Genomic DNA, 20,969 nt, shown 5'->3' with positions numbered 1-20,969 from the left:
CAGGAGTAGATTGCTATGTCCTCCTCCAGGGGATCTTCCTGACTCAGGGATCAAACATGTGTCTCCTGCATTGGTGGGCAGATTCGTCGCCACTGACCCATCAGGGAAGCCCCCTTCTATGAATTATTTAATCTCTATATTACAGAGATTCTTCATAAAGTAATTTTTAAACAATACTTAATTAAAAACAAAACCAAACAGTTCAATCAATACATTAGGTTTTTTTTAATTTTCTCACTGCATGATACAGAATTTGTTCTTTTGAAATTATAAATGTTTTAGACACAAAAACCTAAATCTTCATTTGCTTTCAATTAAAAAAAAAGCTAGGAAAAAAATAAAAATATTTTAAAAAGCTAGAATGTAGACCACAATTTTAGATATTATTTGCTTTTTGTTTCATGTCCCAAGAAGCGCACTGCATTATATGTCTCTTAATCCCAGCTCTGCTACCAATAAGTAGGGTGACCTCAAGAATGTTTCATAAATTGTAATCTTTCCTACCCATAAAATGGCAATAATAAAGGTAAAGGTTCTTCACTAATTTGTTAGGAACACTGAATAAGTCAATACATGTTAAGTCATTTTGAAGAGTGCTTCTTAGATAGGAAACATTCACTAAACATATATTATTACTACATTTTACTTACCAAAAGGTGAATTATTTTCTGAACTCTTTTGTGCATGAGAGCTCTATTAGAAGCCATTTAATTGTGGTGTTCTGCTCATTTTAGAAATGTGTGAAGTGAAAGGTAGATACATCTGATTCTAACCAGACATGAAAATGTAGACTATGTTCTTTTAATGGGCAAAACTGTGCACTGACCCTGGAAGAACTTTGTCTACTGGCTTTCATCATGTGATGTGTGGAAGGACCTGCTGCAGCGGGAATCCCGTGGGCGTTACTCAGCAGGGTAGCGTTCCCTCCCTCTTTGCAGCACTGTGCGGTTGGTGGTGTTGGCCACAGCTTTACAAGTAAAGACTTCCGAAGACAGGGAGTTCCCCGGTGGCTCAGGGCTGAAGACTGCCGCCAAGGCTGGAGACACAGGAGAAGGGGGTTCTATCCCCGGGTGGGGGAGGCCCCCTGGAGGAGGGCATTGAAACCCACTCCAGTGTTCGTGCCTGGAGAATCCCATGGACAGAGGAGCTTCGCAGGCGACAGTATATGAGGCTGCAAGAGTCAGACACGACCGAGCCGCTGAGCACTCGTGGCGATGGCCAGGGTACGGACAGTGGCGGGAGGATGAGCTGTGTCTTTAAGGAGGCCGTTATGTGTGGGGCAAGGTGCTAGGCATGTTATTTTTTAAATTTTACTCACTTGTTTAATTTGTGGCTGGGCCGCATGCAGCCGTTCTCCGTTTGCGGCCCGCGGTGCTCCTTTCTGGCCGCGGTGGGCTGACTTCATCGCACGGCTTCTCCGTGGCGGAGGACAGGCTCCGGGGCACGGGCTCGGCAGCCGGCCCGCGCAGGCTGCGTTGCTGTGCCGCGTGTCCATCGCCTCAAAGCGGGGGTTGAACCCAGGCCCATCGGCAGGCAGATTCTTCACCACCGGGTCACCCGGGAAGCTTCTATGGGTGAAGAAACCACAGATGAAGATACTGGCTCAGTCAGGAAGCTAGATAACAGAGACAGGGCTCAGCTGCCCTGGCTGATAGCAACTCCTGCTATCCTCACAATCCTGTCTCTTCCAGATACCAGGTACAGAACTAGATACGTTAAAACAGTTAGTTCTTTACTGTTTGAGATAAGTTGCAAGCTAAGTCTTCCTTCGGTGGCTTAGAATCTGGTAAAGAATCTTCCTGAAATGCAGGAGATCTGTTCGATCTCTGGGTTGGGAAGATCCCTTGGAGGAGGAAATGGCAACCCACTCCAGTATTCTTGCCTGGATAATCTCATGGACAGAGAACCTAGCAGGCTATAGTCCACGGGGTAGCAAAGAATCAGACATGACTGAGTGACTAATACTTTCACCAATCCTTACTTCCTCCTGGGAAGACTTAATGTGACATCTGGGTACAACCTGTGTCTCTTCTTTCTTCATTTTGAAAACTTCCCTTCATCCTAGATTTATAGTTCATTTTAATGGAGTTCTCTGCAGCCCACGTTTTCCTGTTTAAATTTTTCTTCTGACAAGTAATAGTGTATAAATGTAATAACAGATATTAGTCATGACAACTGCATTGAAATAATTTTTATGACAAAATTACTTCTAAATTATTTTTTGGTAGTGCTTGGATTTGCAGCTTAATATTGTATAATTTATATAAGGAATTAGATTTGTCTGTGATTATGAAAACAGGTAAGGGAATGGGACACATAAGAAAATGATTAGATTGTTTAACTTAAAAAAGATAAATTAATTTCTCTATATATAATTATATATCCTTTATAAATTTAAAGATGATAAATTACTAGAGCCAGAATAGGTTTTTTTTCCCCCTGCCACAAAACACTGTTTTAATCAAGTTCCTTCCTAATTAAAAAATTATCGGTAACGTCCAATCACTTTAAAGTGCAAGGCATTTACATCGTCTTCAAGTTATTCATGTGCTTCTCCAGCCACATCTCCCATAGCCTCTCTCAACAACTTTCTGTACAACCCACTGTCTGTCAAAAGACCTGGTACATTTCCACCTCTTTCATTTCACGCACTGTTTTATTTCATTGCCATATCCCACATGTGTCTCTGACTATGTGCCTCTTACTCCTCCTTCAAGCCTCACTTCCTTCATGAAGAGCCTTCCTTGCCGTGTCTTCCTCTGAGCTCTACATGCTTCCTGTAGCCACTACATACATGATGCTGGGCTGGGCTATGGAGCTTTGGTTGTGTCCAACACTTTGTGGCCCTCTAGACTGTAGCCTGCCAGGCTCCTCTGTCCATGGGATTCTCTAGGCAAGAATACTGGAGTTGAATTAGAGATTAATAGTAAATCCTGTCATTTATAGAAAGGAAAAATGAAACCCAGAAAAGTTAAGTGATATGACATGACAACTTTCTGACTGAGCTCATTCAAAATGAGCCTCAGTTTAACTGAGCAAGCAGGTATTGAATGCTGTAATGTGGAAAGCATGAGGCTAAGACCTTCTGGGATGCCAAGTGAATAAGATCACCTATACCCTTGAAATATGAGTTATATACTTCTGGAACAAGGCATGCTAAACTTAATATTAAAATAAAAGAATAAAACATTGTCTGATACTTTCTAGCTCTAGATATGACTCTCAAGGACAATTTGCAGACATCAGGAAAAGATTGACATCAACACTCAGGAAAGATTTCAACTTGGGCCAGTTTGTCAACAAGATTGAAAAGTTCATGTCTCAGAGAGTTATATATCAACTTGGTTAGTCCAGAGTACACAGATTTTTGATCAAAAACATTGAGCTGTTGCTTCGAAGGTACTTTTTAGAGATTATCATCCAAATCAGTAGACTGGATAGATTATGCTCCATAATGTGAGCGGGCCTCATCTACTAGGGCTATGCTTAGTCGTGTCTGACTCTTTGTGACCCCATGAACAGTAGCATGCCAGGCTTCTCTGTCCATGGGGATTTTTCAGGCAAGAATACTGGAGTGAGTTGCCATGCGCTCCTCCGGGGATCTTCCCAACCCAGGGATTAAACCCAGGTCTCCGGAATTGCAGACAGATTCTTTACCATCTGAACCACCAGGGAAGCCCTCATCTACTAGTTGAAGGCCTTTAATAGAAAAGGATTGATGTCCCCTGAAGAAGGGAGAATCCTGAGTATAGTCTGCCTTTGAACTCAAACTGTAGCATCCAACATTTCCTGTGTCTCCAACCTTCCAGCCTACCCTGTAGATTTTGGACTTTCTAGCCTCCACAATTGCATGAGCCAGTTCCCTCAAATTAATCTCTCTCTGTCTCTCTCTCTCATACAACACCCCCCTTCCATACGTCCTTTTGATTGTTTCTCTGGAGAACTTTGACTAATACAGCAAAGGTCCCTTTCAGATCTATCTGCTGGTGATTCATGTATAAAATGGAATTTCTCCTTCAAATCTGTAGTTCAACGTGTTTGTACACAAACCTTTGTCTGTGTTAGTTTGTATCTTACTTTGTATCCTTGAAGTGGAATCACTGCATCAAGAGATATGAACATTTTCAAGATCCTTGATACTTATTTAGATCCTATAAAATAGCATGGGGCTTTGTGGCCTGCTCCTTGCATTTATAATTTTTGAATTCAAATAGCATAGAAGAAATAATTATAGAATGTTTGTAATTTGCATAATCTCATTTATTTTACTTCTCTTTCTTTGTGAGGTTCCCCCAACCTTTCATTCTATGCTTTCATGTATAAAGTTGGCAGCAATACTAGTCTGTGGGTATCAATTTTTTTCCCATAGGCCTTAATCTTCTTGCTTGTTGTGGAAAAGAAACCACGGTCAAAAGCCATTCATATGAGAAATTAGTAGCTCCTAAAATACTGCTGGAGCAAAAAGGAATTTTCCAGTCTGTAAGATAGCATACCCTTGCAAAAAGTTTAATTCATTTCTCCTGAACACTGTGTTTTCATTTTTACTGAACACTGACCTGAATGTGCCATGCACATTCTCTCTGCATTTCTATTATTAAAGTTTGGATTCATTTAATCCTCATTAATTTATTCAGCAAATACTTGCTTAGTTTATTTGTGGGCACTGTTCAGGCACTGAGGATAAAGCGTGAGCAAAACAGACTTTTCTCTGGTTTGTGGAGCATACATTCTAGAAGAAAGAGGAGAATGCCACTGCTAAACAGACCAAACTTTTAAAACTTCATTCCAAAAAATTGAAAAAATAATATGAATGTATACAGAATATTTGGAATTACAAAATAGGGATGACTAACAGCACATTTTTGTTCTCTTATTTTGCCTTAGTTACAGAGACCATGGAAACATTTGTATGTGTGATCTTTGTGACAAATGGAGACATTTGTGACATGGAGAGACCTAGATTACACTCTGGATCCCCTAGTCTTCTCTTGGCTAGCATGGCCTTCCAGAAGGCCAGAAGACCAGCCCTAAGGATGCCATAAGTAAGCATTTTTGGCATAAAGCTTTTAAGGAAGATTTTAGTGCATTTTGTTTTACATTCCAAGACTGAATTACATTCACTGTGTTTTTATTGTTCAGTTAGTAAGTCATATCCAACTCTTTGCAACCCCACGGACAGAAGCATGCCAGGCTTCCCTGTCCGTCACCATCTCCGGGAGTTTGCTCAAACTCATGTTCATTACAAAAGTTTCATAAGATAGAGACTCAGTAAGAAAGAAAAATTGACAGTCTAGCTCACTATTGAAAGAGAACACTGCTTCTAACACTTTAATATATTAAAATAGAATAAATAAAATATGTACATATAAATGTACATACTTTAAAAATCTGGCTTGTGTTATACATAGTATTCTGTAGCCTCTGTTTTTACTTAAAACTATGTTACAGAACTTTTTTCTATCTTGAAGTATTTTCCCAGAACATGATATTGAATGGATGTAAAAGTACTCTAATGTACATAAGCCCTGTGTTATTGTTGGACATTTAAACTGTTTATCTTGTCAGAGCATCTCTGATCATTTCCTTAAGATAAATTCATAGAAGTAAAAGTGTTGGGTCAAAATGAAGGCACATTTTTATTATTTGTGATCCTAATGAACAGACTATGCCAATTTGTACTCCTGCCCGCAACGTATGCAAACACCAAAGAAGTTATATTTATTTTTTAAAGCCCACCAAGGTTGAGCAGGTAAGATGAGCAGGCAGATCAGGGCTGTGCATTCCTACGGGCCTCACACAGTGCGACTCACTGTCTCTGGACAAGGCTGTCTGTTCAGGTAAGAACTGGTCGTACTCATTGCCTTTAAGTCTACGTTCTGGTGAAGCAGATTGGTAGCTGAGTGGGCTGTGTGTGGTATTTTACAAGATTTAGGCCTTCTTCCAGCTCTGGCCTGCGCTGACTCGGTCAGCCAAATCCCTTTCTTGGCATGAAGCTGCCAGAGTCAGAGACTCTTTGCTAGCTTCTGTGTTACATGTATGTAAAGCTTAGAAACCTCTATTTCTTTTGGAGTTTCTCTTTTGTTCCAGGCATCAGAGAAGTGATGGTTTCCTGTTCTATGGAGGCTCTGGAAGCCTTTCAGTCTTCCCAGAGGACAGGTCATTTCCCCACTTACAACAGTCCAGTGACTCTCTGTGCTATTTAGAACAAAGTAAATTTCCCTGTGGTGGAAAGCGTTCCTCCAATGACATCTCTGACTCTTATTAGTATCCTCCAGCCCCACAGATCCCTTTTCAGCCCCTTGATTTTTTCAAGGGCATTCTGACCTCACAGTCTTTGTACTTGCAATTCTTTACCACTCGTTTCTCATATCTTTACTTCTGGGTTATACTCTTTCTGGTATAAATATCTAAAAATAGTTCCCCTCCATTATTGCACTCGCCACTCTCCGTGTACAGTTTTTAAGAATTCTTCTCAATATTCAACATTATTTGAAATCACATTATTCATAGTTTTGTTTTTTTTTTTTTCCTTGCTTATTGTCTGTCTCCTCTTGCTGGAATACAGACTCCTTGAGGGCAGAGGTTTCCTGTGGCTTGTTCGTTGTCAAATCTTTCTATGCTGGGCACTGAGCTAAATAGAATAAATACACATTGAGTGAGTGAAGGAAAGAAGGAGTAAAAGAGATGAACTACTTCTGGGTGGGTAAGACAATCCACTTTCCCCTCCTTGCACTCACACTGACACAGCCAATTTACCCGTTAGTGAGATATATGTCTTTGGTCTCTTCTGCTCCTAGCAGAGTGACATTCAAATGCACGTTAAAAATATCTCAGTCTCACCTGTCTGATGTCTTCTTTATGTTGAGGTGAAAGGCCAGAGATTAGGAGTCTTACCCTTACTAATAGCGAGAATTTTTGGATAATCTTGTGCAAAGTTAGAGTTGTCCCAGTTCCCAATACTGATCTGACAATGTGTTTTAGGAGCTAAATTCATACACAATTTTCTTAGCTATTTAATTCTTTTTATTTTTACATGAAAAAAATCTTTACATTAGTTATGCTTTGGGGGTCTCAGTTCACTTACTATTTACCTAATTCACTTTCCAAATTAAAAATTAAGATTAAGAAAATAGAATACACCTAAGGTCCTAAGGAAGTTGTTTGGCACATGACAAGGTTCCTAAACAGATTAATTCTCTCTTCAGGATTATTTCTGTCTCTGTCTCTTTCTCTCTCTTATTTTTTTTCTAAAAAGATGAAGAATGAAAAAACCAAAAAATGTGTCAGAATGGTGTATGGGGAGAGGAAGTTAATATTCTCCTTTCAATTATCTCTTTATTAAATAATTTATTACCTTTGTTTCCAGTATTTTCTCTTTCAAAATTTGATAAATTGGGAAACTCATATGCACAACAGTTGGAGAACAGTTAAGAAGAATGTATTTATACACTGTCTGGGTTCTGCTTGCTAATCACAATGTGATCTGGTAAACACTTGGAATACCAATTATTCTTGTTAAACAAGAGGTTTCAACTTGGTGGCTCCTGAGTATAATAGTGTCAAGGAAAATATCGTAGATTTATAAACTCAGGTTATTTTACGTACATTCAAAAAGTCTTATTTCTGATTCTCTCAAAAATAATACTAATAGTCAGGAACTCTGGCAACACTGACCCACAATTCTGAATGGCAATATTTGGCTCGAGATGAGCAGTGCCAGATTTGTGTATCTAGGGTGTGTGGTTGGCTATCATACGCGTTTTCATTTGACTTTGCTCATTTATGTCACATCCTTGGCTCTGAAGATGTCAGAGCCTGCTCCGCTTGAATGCCGTGATCTCCTAAGTGCCCTGACGTCCCCCAACACCTCACTCATCTGCCCCCAGCTTTACTTTTTTCTGGCTCCGTGTCACTCCCGTGAGAAAGACACGGCCGTTCTGTGCTGTGTGCACTAGGATCTGTCTGTACCATGGGTGAGGGCTGTGGTTTGTCTTTGCTGTGTCCAAGTTGAGGTGAGAAGCTTGAGAGAAAAAAAGAGGGAAGGGAGATACAAAGACTTGAGAGGAAATGATAGAGAAGGGAAATTAACTAGCATTTGGCTTTTCTCCTTCATCTGTCTGACCAAGTTCATGTTGACTCTGTCTGTATTTAATTTATAATGTGCCACTCATTTATAATAGGGTTCAACAGCCTGAGTCCCCCTCCAATTTTGGCTGTGTTGGGAACTGGAGAATGAGTAATAGCCTTATTATTAAAAAGAAATAAAAAGGAAGCCAAAATTATAGTCATGTATTTTTTCAAGAAAATCATTTTAGTGTGTGTTGAGAAAAGCAAAATTTCAGACATATTTGAAAGAGGTGATTATGAATCAAAAGGTGGATCATATTTAAAAACCAAATGGGAATAATGACTTTGGGAACTGGAGAGACTGGGGAGAACACCGACAAGGACGCATTAAGCTGCTCTTCAGTAGCAGCGTGGATGTGGTCATGGCAAATGAGGACAATGTCTGAAAGAAAGGAAATGAAGGTCTTATTGTAGAAGCCAAAAAGATTTCATTTTTGTTTTCCTCCGAATTATTATTATCAGCTGTGACTGATGATGAAGGACCACTTAACATTCTCTTCAAAGAATATTCATCAACCACTTCTCTGGCCCGATCTCCCATGGACTAACATGACAAAGACAGAATTCTGCCCTAATTCTTAAAAGAACAGGAAAACACTGATGTCATCCGTTTGTTTAATTCTAGAAAATCTTTCCCTGAAGTCTGTTTTTGCACGGCCAAACTGGGAAGGGATGTCTGGGGGAGTAATTAAAGGCTTTAAACATGAAAGAATGAGAAATTCTTAGCGCAGCCTGGAGACTCAGTGAGAATAATGGGAACCAAGGGATGTTGAGATGGGCAAGCCAACGTCGGTGTGAAAACAGGTCAGCATCGTTGACTTGTTTGAAGTTGGTGCCGATGAGAATCGGCAGCTTCAGTTCACCTTTCACAATCTGCGCTGGCAAATCAGTATTTGAAACTAGATGGTCAGGGGCAGAGTAATGTCAGCACAAGAGAACAGACTCGTTGAGGGCTCGGGTTGCTTCCTGTTGATTACAGGTTGGTATAGATAATGCACTTAAAATCTTTCCTTAGAAAGTCTACATTTAGAGCAGCTAGACTTACTGAGGGCTTCCCTGGTTGCTCAGTGGTAAAGAATGTGCCTGCCAATGCAGGAGATGCAGGTACAATCCCGGGGTGGGGAAGATCCCCTGGAGAAGGAAATGGCAACCCACGCCAGTATTGTTGCCTGGCAAATCCCATGGACAGAGGAGCCTGGTGGGCTACAGTCCGTGGGGCCATGCTGTTATGACCTGGATATAAACTGTGAATTTTAAAAATATTATTCTATAATGCTTATTTAAGGTACATATATATGAAAATTCTCAGGCAGTTTAGGCTGGACGTCACCAAAACTGAAGTCATTGTTTGTTTTTCCCCTACTTTACTGGTTGGTTCCCCACCTCCCCATCTCCTTTACTGGTCCTTCCTCTCTTTATAACCCATATACATATGCTTGACTCAGAGACTTCTTACTTCTGAGGTGAAAGCATTGAGGTTCATGATTTTAATCATGTATATACTATGACTTCTACATTCATAACTGCAATGTCAACCCAACCCCTGTGTTCTGGATTTGTACATTCAACTGCTTACCCAGCATCTTCACTTTTCTATATATCATCTTTTCAATATCTAATAGATACCTCAAAGATTACAAATTAGCACACTGTTGAATGCAAACTCGTTACAATTAGAGACTTTGTCTAAAAGTGGTAGGTATATAGTAAAAGCATGCTAAATATTTGTTGAATGTATTATAAGTGATTGTCTTAATTTATCCCCACATCTGCATTTTATCCTGTACCTTTTAAAAAAAATTTTAATTAAATGTATTGTTATCCATCCAACTGGCAAAGGTAGAAAACTTGGTCTTTCTCATTCTTCCTATGTCTTACCTTCCACATCAAATTAGTCCTTAAATCCTCTGAATTATCCCTGAGAAAACGATCTGTAATCCATTTCTTTCTATTACAACTGTTACTATAAATTATCTTCTCTAACCAAAGTATTAGAACTTTTGTCATGGCCTGAATAGTGTTCCCCCAATCTTATATGTTGAAGCCCTAATCGCTCGTACCTCAGAATGTGACTATGTTTGGAGACAGGAGCTCTGAAGAGGAAATCAAATTAAAATAAAACAATTAGGGAGGGCCCTAACCCAACCTGATTTTTGTCACTTTTATAGAAAGGTGATGTTAAGACACACAAAGAGACTTCATGGACATGGGTGTCTGGAGGAAAGACCATGTGAGGACCCAGTCAGAAGGCATTCGTCTATAAGCCAAAGAGGCCTCAGGAGAAACCAAACCTGCAGACACCTTGATCTTGGACTAGCCCCGACAGCTATGAAAAAATAAATTTCTCTTGTTTAAACCACACAGTCTGGGGTAGTTGGTTATGTCAGCCTTAGCAAACTAATATATCTTCCCTAAAAAGATTCTCTAGTCGTCCCTAGTAAGTTCATTTTCTACCTATTTATCTATCTATGATAGGTTGGGGGGAAAAGGAGAATAAAGAAATAAAAATGATTACAGCTTTAAGGATTAGTAGAAAGGAACTATTCTTATTTTTGTAGATAGAAAGATGATATGAGGAAGAACTGCTTTCCAGAGCTGGTAACATTTTATGTTATGAACATTTATAATGGAATAAACAAAGGGAAAAAAACATAGAAGTTCTTTTTTAAAAAATATATTTTATTTTTCATTTCTATTCTATGCTAAGGGTAGTAAGTTTGGATGCTGGACAGAAGGAATACAGTCTAGTGAATTCTGAACAATTGTCCCTTCTCTGTTTCAATATATGTGGAGATCTTGTCTACTTACCATAAGGAAAATATTAAAGAGGGCATTCATATATTATAAGCATTTTTTAAAAAGAGAAATCTATCTTTATTCTGAATTTTATCTTCACAAAGTTGAAATTTTGACTTCTCTATACCATTGAAAGATTTTTTTTTTTCATAGCTCCAAAGATCATAGACCTGAATTGTAAGTAGAGGGTCTTATGGAAAGAATACCTGGTATCTCTAATATTATGGCTCAGTGGGTAAATGCACCCATCTGCTTATTAATTATCTCACAAAAGGACACATTGGTTTTCTTTTTAATAGAAGGTGTTTTTTGTGTAATAATTACAAAGATAGTTAAAGCCTCTAATTCTGTGAATAATACTCCAAGACAGTGGATCATTGAAGAGAACAACTTTCTGAAGCCTCAAATAGCATGAGAACAAATACTTGCAAATGTTCTCCCCAAAGATCTTGCAAGACAGGTAAAAAACCTGAGCACTCAGCATCCAACAGAATTTCAAATACACGAGAGTTTTTATGTTGGCAACTGTGACAATCATTCCTGAAAACCAAGGGGAGCCCTCTTTAACCAGTTCAGCCATATTCCCAAAAGATAGGGGTGCAGAGCCAGGTTCAGCCTCTAAGAAATCATTACCTGTGGGATAAAAGATACTGTAGCTGCTTGTGAGAGGTGACTGGCATCAATTCCAGAAAAGGTGCCATTAATTCTGATGGCTTTGCCTTTGTAAAAATTGGAGAGTAATCACTTTATAATGTTGTGTTCGTTTCTGCTGTAAGACAAAGTGAATCTGCTATATGTATACATATATCCTCTCCCTATGGAACCTCCCTCCTAACTACCCGCCATCCCACCTCTCTGGGTCATCACAGGGTACAACAAAATGAGCAACTAAGAAGCTTGGCAAAGTTATGGCAGTGAGATGTCACAGTCACCAATCCACCCAGGGATTGGTTAAAAGCAGACCTGACAAAATTAATCAGGAGTGATAGAAATTAGATCGGTGAGTATACAGGGGGTTCGGAATGGACTGCCAATGGTATGCATGAACTTTCTGGGCTGATGGAAATGTGCTATGCTTTCACTGGGGAGTTGGTTACATGGGAATATGTACTTGTCAGAACTCATCCAACTGAACATGAATATGGATGGATTTATTGTATCTAAATCAAAGTACATTAATAGCTCAATACAAATTGATTAGAGATGAAAATCAGAATTCAGAGAATGACTGGTTTTGGAGGCAGAGTGCTAAGGCAAAGTGGGGAGGCATAGAGTTTCCTGGAGCTTTCTGAATCTTTTTCCCCTTTCTGAATCTTATGAACCTCTCATTCCTCCTGCTGGCCTAGACATAGGGTTCCCTGGAGGGCTCATCAGGCTGCTCAGGCAAAACTTCTTGTCTAAAATTTGTCCTCTTTCTTTTCACAAAATTCTATCCCTGTTTTCCCATTGTTCTCTTTCTCTCTCTCCTGCCCTCCTTCCTTCCCTTCTTATTCCTTTTTTTCCCATTAAAATCAACTTCTACTCTATATATGTACCACAATTTCCATGTGTATGAAATCTAGAAATATGGTACTGATGAATCTATCTGCAGGGCAGCAATGGATATGCAGACATAGTAAACAGACTTGTGGACCCAGTGTGGGAGGGAGAAGGTGGGATGAATTGAGAGAGTAACATGGAAACATATACATGGCCATATGTAAAATAGATGACAAGTGGGCATTCGCGGTGTGACATAGGGAGCTCAATCCAGTGTCCGTGACAAATTTAGAGCAGTGGGGTAGCGTGGGAGGGTAGTTCAAGAGGGAGGGGACACATGATACCTGTGGTTGATTCATGTTGATTAATGGCAGGAGCCAGCACAGTGTTGTAAAGCAATTATCTTCTGATAAAAAATTAAAAAAAAAATCAACTTGTAGAGGAAGAGTTATCTCCAAGGAAGCTATTTATTCTTCCAGACAATGAGAAAAACACTTCAAATATGAAAACTGAGTCAATTAATTTCTTCAGACTTAATAACTGAGTAGATGACTGAAAGATCTGAGACGGAGAGTTTGCCTGAGCTGTTCATTCTGCGCCTTGCTTCACCCTGAGTCTGACCAGGATGCAGCGTCACAGCCCAGTGAGAAACACAGGCTTCAGAGTCAGTTAGACTTGGGTTTGAATCCCATATCTTTGCCACTTATAAGCCACACAACATTTGAAATGATTCTTAGTATCACCAAACCTGTGTGTCCTCATCTACCACAGGCAGTTAAAACGACCTGTCCCAATAGATTATAAGGATTACATGAGATAACCAGTTACTTGAGGTTTGCTAGCTCCTTTTTCTTTCCCTTCCCCTTTGCCCAGACAGTCCCCACCTTAACCAACCAGACCTTCCAGCGGGAATCCTGAGAGAAAACCAGAGCAGTGTGTGAAAGGACAAGTACAAGGTGAGAAAAATGATGATATGGTCAGGACTATGATGCACTAACCCTGGGCTGGGAAGATCCCCTGGAGTAGGGCACAGCAGCCAACTCCAGTAGTCTTGCCTGGAGAATCCCATGGACAGAGGGGCCTGGTGGGCTATGGTCCCTAGGGCTGCAGAGAGTCGGACACAACTGAAGCGACTTAGCACGCATGCACACGTGATGCATTAAATGACAATATTCTATTCTAAGGTGATAATTAAGAGATAGATGTAGATGTGCTTCTCCTTGAGGACAGGAATATGTATCTGTTTTGTTCCTTGCTCTATTGCTAGAATACAAGACCTGACATAGAGTCAGCAAACACATCTTTGCTGTTTGAAAGAATATGAAAACCAAGATCTGTTGTCACTTTAAGCAAGATTAGAAGGAATAAGTGAAACTCTTCTCTCTAACTGACTTGAGATCTAGATCACCACTGACAGTTTCCAAAATGAGTTTTACCAAAAGTTTTGCTACAAGAGCATTATAACTGTCTGCAAATTTGCTTGAAAGTGAAAGTCACTCAGTTATGTCCAACTCTTTGTGACCCCGTGGACAATACAGACCATGGAATTATCCAGGCCAGATGCTTGGGCACAATATAAAGAAGGAAAGTTCTTGAGTGTCAGAAAACTTCTCTGTATACGAAATATGATTTTTTTTAATCATAAAAATTCTCTGTAAATAAACAAAAGTATAAAGAAGATAAAATCATACTCCCCATATAGACAGTTTCAAGATGTTTATATTTTTTCCTTTCATTCTTTCTATGTTTTCAAGCACCATGTAAATACTCACAAACCTGTCTGCATTTTCAGAATTAAAATTATATTGTGGTTTAATTTTACAATTCTGACTTTTATTACATCATATTATAAGCATTTCACTCAACTTTGCTTCATAATTTTTAAAATTGCTGCATATTCTATGGAATATGTATCCAAAATTTATGAGAAATGAGCCGGCTATCCCATAGTGATGGAGTCCCAGGCAGGTGCTATTTGGCTCAAGTTTGAGGCATGTACTCTGCCCTCTTCCGTGACAATGATGTCATGCTATTTGTGGTCCTGAAAAGCAGCACTTCTGGGAGTCAGACTAAGTAGATTAAAAGGAGACCCGAGGGCCTGGAGTTGAGAGGAAAAAAACTTATGATGAAGAAGACTGACAGGGAGCACCAGAAAATCAATGCTTAATGCCCCGTCAGCCGATCCAAAGTGTTCTTGGCATTGAGAGTTCTATCCATTATTAAGGAATCGAGGTAATGATGCATCTGTGTGAGCGCTGGCATCCTTGTCTCCCTACACACTTGCGCGGCCTAGAAGGAAGACATTTCCTGGTGACTCTAACGACTCTCTAAGATGGATTGTCTTTGCTGTGATGATAAGTAACATTTGCTTCGTGGTTCCTCTGTTCCCGGATCTCTTCTATGTCCTTTCCAAGCATTAACTCATTTAATCCTCACAACAATTTCAATCAACAATTTCCATTATTATCCCATTATCTTCATATCACAGAAATGATAAAGGAAGCACAGAGACATTATACAAATTGTTCTCAGATACTAAGATTTAAGGAGTTTCGGTCCCAGAATATGTATGTATATGTAGTTATTATATATATGAATGTATATGGGCACTTCATATACTACATATATATGTAGTTTATACATTGCACACAGGTATGTGTGTGTTTGTGTATAGCTTTCCCATTTGTGTTTTTCCTACCTACTAAAACTTTGTCTATATTTGCATCTAAATATGATCCAACTCTTTCGTCCTCTGTTTATGAAAACTTGAGAACTACATTAGTTGTAGCTAACTTCCTCACCCCACATGTTTATCCTATCCCACTGAAAATGTGTTTTTCTTCTCTCTGTTCTATTAAGGTAGCTCTTATAAGACCATCAATAGCCCTTCTAGTTTCCAAGGAGACTTTCAGACATTGGGCCTCTTTGTAGCTTTTAAAAGAGGCAGTTTTTGGCTGACTCTTTGGCCTTGAGAGCTCTGTCCATTATTAAGGAATCCCCCAAGATTTTCTTCATCATTTAGTTTTTATACATCCCTGTTTTGTTTTGTGTTTTTATGGTATTTCTTTTTCTATCTGCTTAATGTGTTATTCTCCTTTGGACAGTTAACAGTTGACATTTTCCAGACTTTCAGTCTCATTCAACTATTTTTCTCCCTCTGCACAGTTTCCCTAATACTGTCATTTTTGAACTTTTCATCTCTCATCTTTATGTAATAAAATTCTCTAGCCTGTAAATTTCCGGAACTGGATACAAGTCTATCAAGATTTATTTAAATCTGATTGTCAACTGAAGGTCCCCTGAATAGGGCACCCTAAATGTAACATGTGTAAAGTTCAACTCATTGTCTTTCCCCAAACCTGTTCTATCCTCTATCTCAGTTAATGGTACCAGGCTCTGCCCATCACAAACTAGAACATGAGTATTCTTGTTTTCTTGCCTTACTCTCCCCCATGTAGAGTCACTTTTGAAGATCTCCTTCATTTATTTCCTAAATATTTCCTGAATCTTATGTTAATGATGACACCTTGAGTTGCAAGTGCCATTTTGAGTGCAAGAAACACAACTTAAATTATAGCCTTGTGTTGCTTTGACTGGTGGAAATACAGCTGGGTAACAAGGCAGTCCATGCTACTAGACATCTCTCCAAATCTCTCACTCTTTGTCTTGTACCCACCCCACATTGATCTCTCCTGCTCTCTCTGTGCTGACTGCATCTCTATTGCTAAGTCCAGATTCACAGTTGCATATAGACAGAGAAAGAAGGTACTTTCACTCATAACTTCCATCCTGGGAATGATTCTGATTGGGCCAATTTTTGTTATATCTCCACATCTTGATCTAGCTACTGTGATGGGCTATGGAGTGAGAGGACAGGAGGAGTTATTATAATAGATTTGTTCCATCTATGTAATGGCCAAAATTGGCATCCTGGAAGTCACTCTTCTCTCTTCCCTGTCTCTCACTGTTCTGTCAACCACCAAATCAAATTGGTCTTTCCATTGGATATCTGTGCAATCCATCCACTTATTTCTTTCTCTTTTGCCACTGTCACAGTCTAAGTCACCATCATCATCTTTTCTGCATTATTCTAATTCACTTGTAAATGGACCCTGGCATTCACTTTTGCTCCTATCCAATCTAGGAGTCAACCCGGTGAATTCCTTAAAACGCATTGATCTGATTCTTACTCCCAGGCTTAAAACTCTAAATGATTTCTCATTGCTTTTAGGACAAGTTCCAGAATATATTTCAAATGGCCTGCAAAAGCTTGCTTTCCTCGTCAAGCTCATCATTACTTCTCCTAGATTTGTCTATATATCAATCGTGAAAATTTCCTTTTGTTTCTCAAAAAATACTTCTTTTCTACTTCAGGGCCTTTGCATATACTTTCCCCTCATGTTTCTGTTTATATAAATAAAATATACATATGGTTAAAAAAATCAAGCAGTACAAAAAATATATAAAATCAAAATGAAAAATCTTTCCTCTCACTCCTGTCATGCTTACCTAAAGTATCCATTGTGCTGTTTATATATTTTCCTAAAATATGTTTGTGTGTGCATGTGCATTTTTTTTGGAAGGAGAAGGAAAAAATGGGTTTACTCTATATTCAGCAATATAGTATTAGATTAAAATACAAATTCTGGAAACTGACTACCTGAATTCAAATTCCATCTCTCTCACATGTTAGGCTTGTGGTCATGGACAAGTTATCTATTCACTTTGTGTCTTAACTTCCTCATCTGTAAAGTGGGAAATTAACATGATGTACCTCATAGGTCATTGTGAATATTAAATGGATATACACATGCATATAAAACACATATGGATGCTGATTCTGCCCATAGTTGAGCATATTTATTTCATCAATACAATCTAAACTTAGAAAATAACTATAGGATGGATACATAGGCATACCATCCCCACTAAGAGTTAGTCCCAAGCCTAAATCCCATTTATCACCCAATTTCCAAAGGCTTAGATTGGCTGGTAACATTCTAGGTAAACTAAAAATCCTGAAAGACTGGGTGTTTCCTTTACACAGATGTGTACTACTTGGCCTTTTTGCATTTCTTTTTCTTGGGGACGGTCTTGATCCCTGCCTCCTGTACATCATGAACCTCCATCCATAGTTCTTCAGGCACTCTGTCTATCAGATCTAATCCCTTGAATCTATTTCTCACTTAAACTGTATAATCATAAGGGATTTGATTTAGGTCATACCTGAATGGTCTAGTGGTTTTCCCTACTTTCTTCAATTAAGTCTGAATTTGGCAGTAAGGACTTCATGATCTGAGCCACAGTCAACTCCCGATCTTGTTTTTGCTGACTGTATAGAGCTTCTCCATCTTTGACTGCAAAGAATATAATCAATCTGATTTCGGTGTTGACCATCTGGTGACGTCCACGTGTAGAGTCTTCTCATGTGCTGTTGGAAGAGGATATTTGCTATAACTAGTGCGTTCTCTTGGCAAAACTCTATTAGCTTTTGCCCTGCTTCATTCCATACTCCAAGGACAAATTTGCCTGTTATTCCAGGTGTTTCTTGACTTCCTGTTTTTGCTTTCCAGTCCCCTATAATGAAAAGGACATCATTTTTGGGTGTTAGTTCTAAAAGGTTTTGTAGGTCTTCATAGAACTGTTCAACTTCAGATTCTTCAGCATTACTGGTCGGGGGCATAGACATGGATTACCATGATATCAATGGTTTGCCTTGGAAACGAACAGAGATCATTCTGTTGTTTTTGAGATTGCATCCAAGTACTGCATTTCAGACTCTCGTTGACTATGAGGGCTACTCCATGTCTTCTAAGGGATTCTTGCTCACAGTAGTAGATATAATGGTCATCTGAGTTAAATTCACCTATTCCAGTCCATTTTAGTTCACTGATTCCTAAAATGTCAACATTCACTCTTGCCATCTCCTGTTTGATCACTTCCAATTTGCCTTGATTCATGGACCTAACATTCCAGGTTCCTATGCAATACTGCTCTTTACAGCATCAGACTTTGCTTCCATCACCAGTCACATCTACAAATGAGTGTTGTTTCTGCTTTGGCTCCATCTCTTCATTCTTTCTGGAGTTCTTTCTCCACTGATCTCTAGTAGCATATTGGGCACCTACCAACCTGGGGAGTTCATCTTTCAGTGATTATGATTATGTGATTATGTCATAGTTGAAAATAATATTTTTTTATTATAATTGAAACTATAGTTAAAGGAACATTAAATCTGGTAAAAGATCAATAGGCAAGCACAACATAATATGATGGCATGTTACCAGGGCATGTAGGGGGCACCACTTTCTGGGAAAAGCCCCAAAGTGCACAATGTCTAGCTGAGTTCTGGAACTCTAACAAAGAATTACTTTTCTGGTTTAGAACAATTGGCAAAGACTCAAAAGCAAAATGAATTAGATATTGAATTCTAGAAACTGATTTAAAATGTAGTCAAAACTTATAATTTTTCCTAATTTAAACTTGCTGATGAAATTTAATGTTTGGAGCTATCTTATAGTGAAGAGTACAGATAATTAACATGCCCTCCAGTTAATTAGTGGAAACAAAATATCATGGTATTCTAAATAAGCCCCCAGTAGCTTTTATACTATAAGATTTTAATTTTAGAACAGCTTTATGTAAATTTTGGAATTAGATCTTCTTCATGCTAAGGTCCAGTCAAGGCTATGGTTTTTCCAGTGGTCATGTATGGATGGGAGAGTTGGACTGTGAAGAAAGCTGAGCACTGAAGAATCGATGTTTTTGAACTATGGTGCTGGAGAAGACTCTTGAGAGTCTCTTGGACCACAAGGAGATCCAACCAGTCCATCCTAAAGGAGATCAGTCCTGGGTATTCATGGGAAGGACCAATGCTGTAGCTGAAACTCCAATACTTTGGCCACCTCTTGTGAAGAGCTGACTCATTGGAAAAGACCCTGATGCTGGGAGGGATTGGGGGCAGGAGGAGAAGGGGACAACAGAGGATGAGATGGTTGGATGGCATCACCAACTCGATGGACATGAGTTTGGGTAAACTCCAGAAGGTGGTGATGGATGGGGAGGTCTGGCGTGCTGCGATTCATGGGGTCGCAGAGTCAGACACGACTGAGTGACTGAACTGAATTGAATGCTAGGGAAGAAGAACTCAACTGAAAAATTTTTAATGATACATGACCGACTGTTAGAGCATCTTATTCAGACAAATGGATACTGGTCTAGAAGTTATAAGTTGAGGACAGTAAATTTACTTGAGTACTATGGTTAAAGTAGAAAGTATCATATATGACAATATCCATCCTCATAAATTTTCAGGCTTTATTAAGTGGTGGTACTAATGATGTCTTTAGAAATTGTTTCCAGAGATGTACTGGGCTTGTAAGTTTAAAGTCATATCTAACTTATAGGCCTCAGATGACATTACTAATTTTGTCATAAGTTACACACAGAAAATTTCATCTGAGATGACTCTTTGATGTTTCAAAACTCAAACCTACTCTTTAAGATTAAATATTTGACACCTTCGGGGATAAGTGTAAAAAATGGCTCTGAAGGTAATTTAAATTAATGGCAATGACAGTATCGTTGGAATAAATACTTGGCCTCTTGGGATGATTATACTGAATAGAAAAACACTCAGCTGGATGCCTTGCTAAAAAACTACTAGCTGTCCTTTATATCCATTTTTCCTTGTTATGTGGTAGAAGAGTACCCGGTATTTAGCTGGCTCCATGGTCACAGTATCCCAGGTGGCGCTAGTGGTAAGGAAACTGCCTGACAGTGCAGGAGATGTAAAAGATGTGGGTTCAATTCCTGGGTCAGGAAGATCCCTTGAAGAAGGGAATGGCAACCCACTCCAGTATTCTTGCCTATAAAATCCCATGGACAGAGGAGCCTGGTGGGCCACCATCCATAGGGTCACAAAGAGTCAGACATGACTGAAACAACTTAACACATATGATCACATGAGATAAGGACTATATTTTCCTGCCTCCCTTCAAGCAAGATGAAACCATGTCACTTAGTTTTGAATATAAGCAGAAGTATCATGTGACTTTCCTGAATTTGCCTTAATAGACAGTCATCATGGATCATTTGCCCTTTCTTCTTTGTTCCTTTATCCTTTTTACAAGCTAGAGTGCTACAAAATTGCTGGAGCTAAAGCAGCTATTTTGCCCCATGAAGTGGCCTTGGGATTGAAGGGCAAATAAGTATTAAAATAACAGGATGGAATCCAGGTGCTAACAATATTTTATGAAATTGTGTCTTATACAAGTCCTAGACTGTTCACCTCCAGGCTTTTATGTAAGATAAATATCTCTTTTTGTAAAGAGACTCTCATCTAGGCACTCGGTTACTCAAAAGGAACTTCATCCTATGTGATACCTGTAAGTTCTAGTGTGTTTGTTCAAGGTATCATATTATTTTCCAGAGTCAATATGTACTTTAAAAAATAACATCAAATCAAATATATTTTGTAATATAACAAACTCAATTAAGCTTTATAGTTCCATTAGCATATTATCATTTAAATATTAATTTTCAAGAAAATTTCCAAGTTGGGAAGA

At 39.0% G+C, this 20,969-nt stretch overlaps 1 long non-coding RNA gene across 1 annotated transcript; it reads left to right on the top strand.

The window, feature by feature from the left end:
• The first annotated feature begins 1,499 nt into the window (after positions 1-1,499).
• On the top strand, positions 1,500-10,488 carry LOC110130333 (uncharacterized). The gene is made up of 3 exons (XR_002311820.2): positions 1,500-1,698; positions 4,885-5,042; positions 10,296-10,488. It is a non-coding gene; the product is annotated as an uncharacterized lncRNA (long non-coding RNA).
• The last annotated feature ends 10,481 nt before the right edge of the window (positions 10,489-20,969 follow it).

The sequence above is a fragment of the Odocoileus virginianus genome, chromosome 4 (assembly GCF_023699985.2).
Source record: "Odocoileus virginianus isolate 20LAN1187 ecotype Illinois chromosome 4, Ovbor_1.2, whole genome shotgun sequence".
NCBI lineage: Eukaryota > Metazoa > Chordata > Mammalia > Artiodactyla > Cervidae > Odocoileus > Odocoileus virginianus.
This window is presented reverse-complemented; position numbering and strand designations above follow the sequence as displayed.